Raw genomic sequence first — 10000 nt, 5'->3', positions numbered from 1 at the left:
TATTTTTTCTTGTAATTATTTTTCAGCACTTCTACACTATTAGGACGAAATTTTGTAGTCGATAAATGAAGTTTTCAGATAAAAATAATGGTTTCTACTCATTTTCTTTTGTGAATTCTAATAAATTACAATGGTAGCTTCCAAATTATGCAGTCGAAATTACCTGAATATTACTGAATTATTAAACAAAACCACTTTAATCGTGTTAGCAAATGAAGAAAAAAACTGCCATCTTGTTTAAATCGAAACGAAAAATTACCTCCCTTTTGTACTCTCCTGTGTCACGATCGTTTTCATTAAATTCAGTTTTTATTTTCTTTAATAAATAATTTTCTACCTTATCGATTTTCGTAATTTTTGGATATAATCATCTTAAAAATACGAGGAATGCGTAGATACCATTGTTTTTATGTGAAATTCAGTTTTACGATGTCCGAAATTTCGTCCTGATAGTGTAGAAGCGCTTATTTTTCTACTGAATTATGTTTTAAAATGTTTGGAATTCCTGGAATTTAAGCACGTAATAATGTTTTCACCTGAAATGCGGTGATTTAGATCACCAATGTAAACAAGTACAGTTTTCTGTTTTCATTTTTTTTTTTTTTAATATTGTAATAAAATTTCAGACGAGGTTGATTTTTTTTTCTTTTTAAGATTTCACCATTTAAAAAAATATCACGTGACCTAAATTTTCTGAGGCCAGAAAATTGAGACTGCTCATATATATTAGTATCAACACTTGATTAATAAGAAAAAATAAGTGAAGCATGCATGGTCTCCCGTGAGTGCACAGTGAACGAGGCATAAAAAATGACTAAGTTCAGCATCCCCCTCCCCCATTTAGCCCTAAAAGTCTTCAGGGAACGTCAAATCCTGGTGAAAATGAAGAAACGGGCAGTTTTAGGCCTTAACATATGTAAATTTGAGTTCTGCACCATGCAAAAAAAGACATGACTAAGTCCATAACCCCCTCCCCCCATTTAGCACCAAAAATCCCCAAAACCTTAACACATTTAAATTTGAGTTCAGCACCATGCAAAACTGCTAATAAATAAACATACGCAGAAAATTTTAGACAAATATAGTAAAATAGTCCTAAAAAATAGAGTGTTTTTATTAGTTATAAAAGAGTCCCTGAGGCACACCCCAGAGTTATCGCGAAGTATAGACAAACAAAATTATATAGAAATCAGTTAGTTACAACTTTTCAGAAAGTTTTATAAAATCCCAAGGCATCAATTTTTTTTTTTGATAGGCACAAAATTTCAGCCATTTTAACCTGAAAGGCATCCCTAGGAGGAGCAACCAGAGTTTTCGCGGAAAATTTGTTCTGCTACTTTTTTTACTCATATCATGTTTAATGTTTGTGCAAAATTTCAAAAAATTCCAAGGCGTAGTTATTGAGAAACAGACGAACAGACGAACGGACAAGGATGGATTTACAGGTCCACCCTCCTTTTGTCAGGGGACCAATAAGTAAACGAACTTAGTCGTTTTTCAGAATAACAAATAATTTGAAAACTGTTGAACATTAATCAGAAGGGACCTTTTCAGGGCATTCATCATGAAGCAGAACATGGAAGTAAGCAAAAACATGCAGAACTTGAATACAGCCAATGTCCATTTATCTCTACCTCTATCTTTCCTTGGCACTGTGTGCATGTGTGTTCGTTTCCTATGGACTCCAAAATGGCTGGGCCGATTTTTTTTTTATTCCATACAAATGTACTTTAAGTTTTGGGAGTGTTTGGGGTTTTTTTTTTAATCCAAAAAAAATTTTTTTTTCAAGGGAATCACCACTTATCAAGGCCCAGAGGCCACTCGAGGATAAGGGTTAAAGAGTGTACAGTGGTCAAAAGGACGATATCATAGTAATCGTTAGAAGAGTAAATTTGATAAATGGGATTAGTTAAGGCTCATCAAGTACTTGTTTATATTGGACTTGAAGACAATTATATTGTAATCAGTTGGAAAGCAGACAAACGGAAAAGAATTCAACAGGTGTGCAGTTCTAAGAAAGAAACTTTGTTCATGGAATCTACGTTAGGGTTCAGGCATAGATAAATAGTGGGGAAATTATTGATAGTGGTTTCAGCTAGACGAGTGTTTCTTGTGAATGTTTAGCGTGGGACGACCATAGATTGGAACCCAGATGAGCACTTGCCATGAAAATAACGATAAAGCAAAGATAGGCATGCAACGTCTCTTCTGTGAGAAAGAGGTTGCAGGGAAGAGAAAAGGACATCTCCCACTAAGCTACAAAGTCTATTCTGAACTCTGTCAAGTCATTTTTTCTTGTTCTAACTTAAGATTTGACACTACTTGTGTTTCAAGGTAAATAAGCTTTTTAAAATAAGTTAAAACAAACAAAAAAAACTTATTCAGCTAGAAGAGAAATTATCTTGCCTTTGGTAACATTTATTTGTTGCATATTTGTTTTATTTTTTTACCACCTTTTCTTTTTGTTGTCTATAGTAAAAAGAATTCTCAAAGAGTTTAATAAAGTTTGTATAACGTGTTTCGTCGATTTTCATGAATAGTTAATAAAAAAAAGCAAGTAGTCAGCAAATAATTGTTACCAAAGGCAATAAAAATTAGTTTTCTACCTAATGTTATATAGTTGATCCAGGGAACGTCAAGTTAGCTGGATGATTATTATGATCATCGTTATTGATATTTGTAAAAATCGAAACAGAAAGAATGCTATCAAGGTGAAAGGTATTTTTAGGATAAAAATTATTTAAGTTAGAATAGTTTCCGAAAATGTTAACTTGGAGAAAAAGAATGAAAAACAAAATATGTGACGAAGGTAGATCATCCGGTTTGTGTCTTTAAGTTAATGACGTAACGAGATAGTTTAGAGATACACGTAGAGAGAGAGAGAGAGAGAGAGAGAGAGAGAGAGAGAGAGAGAGAGATTAGTTTGATACATAACGCATTAGTGGACAGACGGGTGTCTTGTGTTTCAAGGTTTGGACTTGATGCCCATGGAAGACAAAGGTGCGAAATAGCAAAATGTAGATACGTATGAAGTATGCCCAAAACTCCGAGATCAGCATGAAGATAAATGATTATATTCAAATATAATTCACTTTTCTTTGTGTTCCCCTTTTCGAATGAAAAGCATCTTTAATTTAAGGAAGCACAAAAAAAACTTTGTGAAGGTATGTGTCTTTTGCTGGTGATCCCACCGACAATGTTATCCGTTCCTTTTGGTAAAGACTGTTTGTATAAGTTTTTATTGTCAATAGTTGCTACACACATTGTTATAAAAATATCCGCACACATGGACACTAGAGGCAATCAATAGACGTTATACACACAGTCAAAGGACTAGGCAATCACATCATGTTAAAATTCATACATACAGACTCTAGCTTGCCTAATGAGAATAAGAGTAAGAGAGAGCGTATATATGGTGACAAGCAAGATATGGTCCCTTCTGTATAATACTCTCAGTTATAATCAAGATTGGCATTTCTGAATTTTTGAGATGAGGATTGGTTATTTGTATTCTTGTTCATCAAAATACACTTCTCATCTTGAGTGTGATTTTCACAACGTTTCGGTCGATATAACCTCCGACCTTCTTCAGGTGTATCTTGTCGAACTCAGGAATGTTTCTGTCGAACTCGAGAATTTGGACAGAATTTTGAGCGGAACCCGTTATTTACTTCATGGGGGTGGCGTGTTCTTGTTCCATCAGCCACAACTGGATAGAGGTCCCAAGTAATTCGCAAATGTGTTTTTCAGTCGCCCACACTGAGGATTGAACCTTCAACCTTCAGGAGAATATCACTTTTACAATTGATTTTTCCCAGTACTCTAACCACTGTGCAAGGCCCTGTGGCGTAGTCGGGTTAGAATACTAGGAAAAATCAATTGTAAGATACACCAGAAGGTCGGAGATTATATCGCCTGAAACGTTGTGAAAATCACACTCAAGATGAGAACAGTAGTCCGATGAATCAAAATAATGCGAATAGCCAATCCTCATCTAAAAAATTCAGAAACGTCATAATTAAATCTGTCTCAAATAAGAGAAAAATCCAAAAAACGATCGGCTGCAGGTCACTTTGGCAGGATGGTTTTCTTTTTTTCATTTGTTTTTTTAGTATTCGTTTTTCTTTTTTAGTATTTATTTGTTTTATTATTTGGCCATCAATTATCATTATCAATGGTCACTTGAGAATAAGGATTAAAGATGCTGAATTTGTATTATTATTCATCGGACTACTGTTCTCATCTTGAGTGTGATTTTCACAACGTTTCGGTTAGTATAACCTCCGACCTTCTTCAAGTGTATCTTGTTAAACTTGGGAATGTTTCTGTTGAACTCAGGAATTTGGACGGAATTTCGAACAGAACCCTTATTTACTTCACGGGGGTAGCATGCTCTTGTTCGATCAGCCATGACTGGATAGAGGTCCTAAGTAATTCGCAAATGTATTTTTCGGTCGCCCACACAGAGGATTGAACCTTCAACCTTCAAGAGAATATCACTTTTACAATTGATTTTTCCCAGTACTCTAACCACTGCGCCACGGGTACGAATTTTAGGAGCCTTAAATCTATTTTTATTTCTAGTTGTAAATATCACCATTTATTACTAATTATTATTATATATTAATGTATATCTATCTTTATACTTATTACTTGTATATATTAATGTTTTTATTTATTACTTGTATATATTAATGTTTTTATTTATTACTTGTATATATTAATGTTTTTATTTATTACTTGTATATATTATCTATTGTTTATAATTACTGGTTTCCATATTGTATTAAATTCTATACTAAGTCTACTTGGTTATTCCCCAGCATATGTGCTGCTTCTTTCAGTCGTCTTACTCTCCACCGTCCTCTCTGTCTATAATTTTTAAATATAATTTTTACTCCGTCCCATAATGGTAGAGGGTTCTGCTCAAAATTCCATCCAAATTCCCGAGTTCGAAAGAAACATTCTTGAGTTCGACAAGATACACCTGAAGAAGAGGTTATACCGACCGAAACATTATGAAAATCACACTCAAGATGAGAAGTGTAGTCCGATGAATAATAATACAAATAGTCAAAATTTTTTGCTCTTTTTGACTTCCGGTCTCAGCTTTGCAGACTGAATAATGGTGACAAACAAGATATGGTCCCTTCTGATCGATGATCATCTTCCTCTCAGATAACGTGAAAATTAACCCCTCTCCATGTTAAGAATGGCTTTGTCTGCTTGAAAGACCTTTTGTAAGTTGTCATGGTCAATAGTTGCTATACACATTGTTATAAAAATATCCACACACATGGACACTACTAGAGACAATCAATAGACGTTATACGCACATTCAAGGAACTAGACGATCACATAATGTTAAAATATGTATCTATATATACATGTATCGACATGTCACGTTAAAGAGACATCAGTTATATAGACACAACAAATGGGCGACTCAATAAAAATTTATTTACATAAGACTTGAAGACAACCATGTCATAGTCAGCCGGGAAGCATCTCTTTCTATTTCATACAACATAATAGAATATTTTGTTTTTATTTTCTTGAAAAAGGCTAAAAAATCTGGAGGAGAAGTTGTACGAGGCATACAGCCGAATGAAAAAACAACAGCAAACTCAAATGGTGAGATGAACTATTTTCTTGAATTTTTTTTTTTTTTACTATTTATGGCATATCAACTTCTTTTTAATACTAACGTTAAGGTTGGAGTTATGGTTAGGGTTAGGAACAGCAATAAAAATGAAAGGTAAGTAATTTATTTTTTAAATAGGCATACATATATCGATACGGCACAAGGTTGAAGAGACATCAGTTATATAGACGCTATTTATATACCGCCCGACCGTACAACTCTAACTAAATAAATCTTCTTGTATTTTAAAGTACTTTAAGAACAGACCCCACGCCCAGGTTGTCAGTCCGTGTCGTTAACCACTGAGCCAACATCACCTTCCTGCTGTTGCTGCTGCCACCACTTATCAAGACAAACCATTATTCGAGGAGAAAAGATAATGAGATGAATAGATTGGCAGCTGAAAACAGCAATTCTTCCCCCTTTGTAAAAACCATTGCTTATAGAATGTGACAACTTCTTGTTTTTGAATCAGCTGTTGTTTTGAGTAGTATGTGGGGATTTTCAATCCTCTCATCGTATTCATCATCATTTGCAACGTTGTCATTAATATGTTAACACATCGCAAGGAACATAAGAAAGGAAAAAGAAAGAAATTCAACTCCTGTTTCAGGTTTTAAGAAAAGGGTTCTATTCCTCATTCTCCTGCCACGTGTGCCCGATACACCCAATCAATATGCAAGGCTCTTAGACCTTTTTCTCTCAACTTCCCCTGAGCTATGTTCATGTTCCGTTCATTCTCCTCTAGTATCCTCCTACCACTCCGTCGTATCAGTTAAGATAAAAACGAAATGTAAGAAGCCCCCAGACGTACCCCTCCACCTTACTGTATACCGATACTCTATGGCTGACTGGGATAGCTTCCGTACATTCATATCTGATTTACCTCTTCACTCCATGTTTAAAAAGGAAGTGTCCTCTATAGTATCAGATCAGACTGAATGGTTAATCGTAGGCATAGACCAATTCATACCATCTAAAAAATTCCAACAAAAACCTAACAGCCAGCCATGGTTTTCCCCAGAATGTGCTGCTGCTATCGCGCACAGAAATCACTTTTTCCATAGCTACCAATGTAATAGATGCACTGAGACTAAAGCTGCTTTCAGGACTGCCAGCAACCACTGTAAAAGAGTAATAAAAAATGCAAGAGAGCTATATGCCCAGTCTGTTAAATCCAAGGTAGCTGATCAGCGGCTTGGTTCCCACCAGTTTTGGCAAATAACAAATAGGATCCTGAACAGAAGTGTGCGTTCTATCCCAACCATTATCAATGGACCAGAGGTCATCTCGTCAACATCAGACAAGGCCAAACTATTTGCAAAGAACTTTGCAGCTAATTCTACCCTATGCGACAAAGGCCATCAACTCCCCATATTTCCTCCTATAACACAGAACAAGCTAGGTAACATACAAATATCCGTGTAGGAGGTCGCCAAGCTAATCAAGAACCTAGATTCCAGTAAAGCAACTGGCCCTGATGGCATCCCAATTATAGTGTTAAAAAAGCTTCAACCAGAACTTGCTCCCATACTTACAAAACTATTTAAGCGCTGCCTTAAGGAGAAGTGCTTTCCGACCCCCTGGAAGACCTCTTCAGTTTGCCCTGTATTTAAGAATTCAGGTGATAAGTCATCTCCCTCTTAGTACAGACCAATAAGTCTCCTGTGTGTTATGAGTAAGTTGCTGGAATCAATATCAAATAGAGAAATAGTCAACCACCTCAGCAGGAAAACCTTCTTAGTGACACACAATATGGTTTCCGCTCTGCAAGATCTACCGCAGATGTGCTGACGGTTATATCCCACAGGATTAGTGAATCTCTTGACAAAGGCTTCCTTTCTAGGGCAATTGCTCTTGACATATCAAAGGCCTTCGACAAGGTATGGCATAAGGGTCTACTTCACAAGATTTCCAGCTACAGTATAACTGGAAATGTTTTCTCAATCATTAAATCATTTCTCTCCGATAGGCTCATAAGAGTAGTGGTAGATGGACAAAATCGGAGGCCTGCAATATAAATGCTGGAGTCCCTCAGGGGTCAATCCTGGGCCCAACTCTCTTCCTGATCTACATCAATGACCTCCCTAAACACATACTTAAATCATTCGTTGACATCTATGCTGATGACACGACCATCTACGGCAACACATCAAAGGCTGTAAATGACAAAGTTCTCTCTGATTCTCTCTCCTCTGATCTCGAGCGCGTGGTTCAGTGGGGGAAGATGTGGCTGGTTACCTTTAATGCATCCAAAACCAAACTCCTATCCTTACATCATCAACGCTCTGATCCCCATCTGACATCAATTGTGATGGATGGCTCTCGTCTGGGTGAGGCCCCGTGTTTTGACAAGCTTCTGGGTTTGACCTTTACTCCTGATCTGAAATGGAACACATACATCAAGTCTGTTGCCAAGGTCGCTGGAAAGATGGTGGGATCCTTCTACCGCTCCAGAAGATATCTCACTACTGATGCAATTCTCTATCTATATAAAAGCCAAGTACGTCCAAGGATGGAATACTGTTGCCATATCTGGGCAGGAGCTGCCAAAAACAGCCTATCCTGCCTTGACAGAGTACAAAATAGACTTCGTGGTTTAGTGGGGGATGCCCTTTTCTCTACCCTGCAACCCCTCTCCCACAGAAGAGACGTTGCGAGCCTATCCTTGTTTTATCGTTATTTTCATGGCAGGTGCTGGTCTGAACTCCAATCCCTGGTCCCCCCTCGCCAATCTTTCACGAAAAACACCCGTCTAGCTGAATCCACTGTCAAAAATTTCCCTCACTCTATATCTGTGCCTAAATCAAAACGCAGATTCCATGAACAAAGCTTTTTTCTTAGAACTGCACGCCTGTGGAAGTCTGTTCTGTCTGCCTGCTTCCCTCCGGACTACAACTTGGATGTCTTCAAGTCTAATGTTAACAAATTCCTAATGAACTGCCCCCTTAAGTAAACACTTCATCAAATCTCCACACTAACGTAATGTACTTGCAATAACCCTTATCCCTGAGTGGCTTCCGGGCCTTGATAAGTGGTGATCACTGTGTAAAAAAAAACAAAAAAAAAAACGTGTGACTTCTTGGCTGTGATGTCACCCACGTCTCTAACATAATCGTGATCCGCATGAACGAAATCCTCAGTCTGTGCACACGTTCTTCTTTTTAGCTTTTTGGTCATCTGACAAAGGAGGGATTGGACCTAGTAATTTGCTTCCGTTTGTTAATTTGTTTGTTTGGATTTTTCTCAATAATCACGCCATGGATTTTTAAAAAAATTTTGTATAAACATTAATTTAGTAAAAGTAAATTTTTGCCAGAACGGATTTTCCGAGATAACTCTGCCCCCCCCCACCCCTAGGGGCCATTGTAGGGGTAAAATTGCTCTCAAATTGTTCGTCCATTCATTTGTCTACACTTTTCTCAATAACCACTCCGTAAATCTTTTGGAAATTTTGCACAAACATTAGTTATGGTGAAAGTAAATTTTACACTCATGGAGGGGAGGGGGGACCCTACATGCTTGACTTGTTCTATTGTTTCTCACCAACAGAAAAATTCTTGAGTTCAACAGAAAGATCTATGGTAACGTGGCTGTCATTTTTTAATTGCGTTTTGACAGTTCAAACCTTTTGGACCTACACGCCGTCCATCACTGTCGCAGAGAAAAAAAAAACAAACAAAAACAGGAAAGGCGTTTTTCTAACTAAAAATGGAATGTATTTATTTGTGGTTCCTCCAAAATGATGCCCAACGCACTTCACTATTTTGCAAAAGTCCTTTCACCCATACATGTCGCACTTTCTTGCTCTCGACTTTATGCATCCATGTTGCCTGGAACGTAACTTTGCTTTGATCACGTGGTGTATTTTTCTCTTGTGATGCAAGGTCACACACACTTGCTAATTTGCATACATGCTTTAACGGCTGATTCTGCTGATACTTTTGCTAGCCAGCTATCTCTCAGCTGCTGCTGATTCTCTCACATGCACCGATACACACTCTGTTATACCCTGAGTTCAATAAGATACACCTGAAGAAAGTCGGAGGTTACATCGACCAAAACGTTGTGAAAATAACACTCAAGATGAGAACAGTACATTGAAGAATTCAAATGGTATGAATTAAAGACCTGGCCAGAGATAGATTAGTTTGAACATCAATTTCTAAAAATTGCCCAACACATGCCAGCATGTAAAGTAGACATTAAACTGATGATGATGATGATGATGATGATGATGCTTCCAAAATATCTAAAAATCAAAAAATGAAAAATACATAGGAATTTGTATTATTTGAATTCTTTGGACTACTATTCTCATCTTGAGTGTTATTCACACAATGTTTTGGTCGC

Source organism: Euprymna scolopes, chromosome 32 (assembly GCF_053919585.1).
Source record: "Euprymna scolopes isolate OS-2025 chromosome 32, ASM5391958v1, whole genome shotgun sequence".
In the NCBI taxonomy this organism is placed as follows: Eukaryota; Metazoa; Mollusca; class Cephalopoda; order Sepiida; family Sepiolidae; genus Euprymna; species Euprymna scolopes.
The sequence above is the reverse complement of the archived record's forward strand: the minus strand, read 5'-3'. Positions refer to the sequence as shown.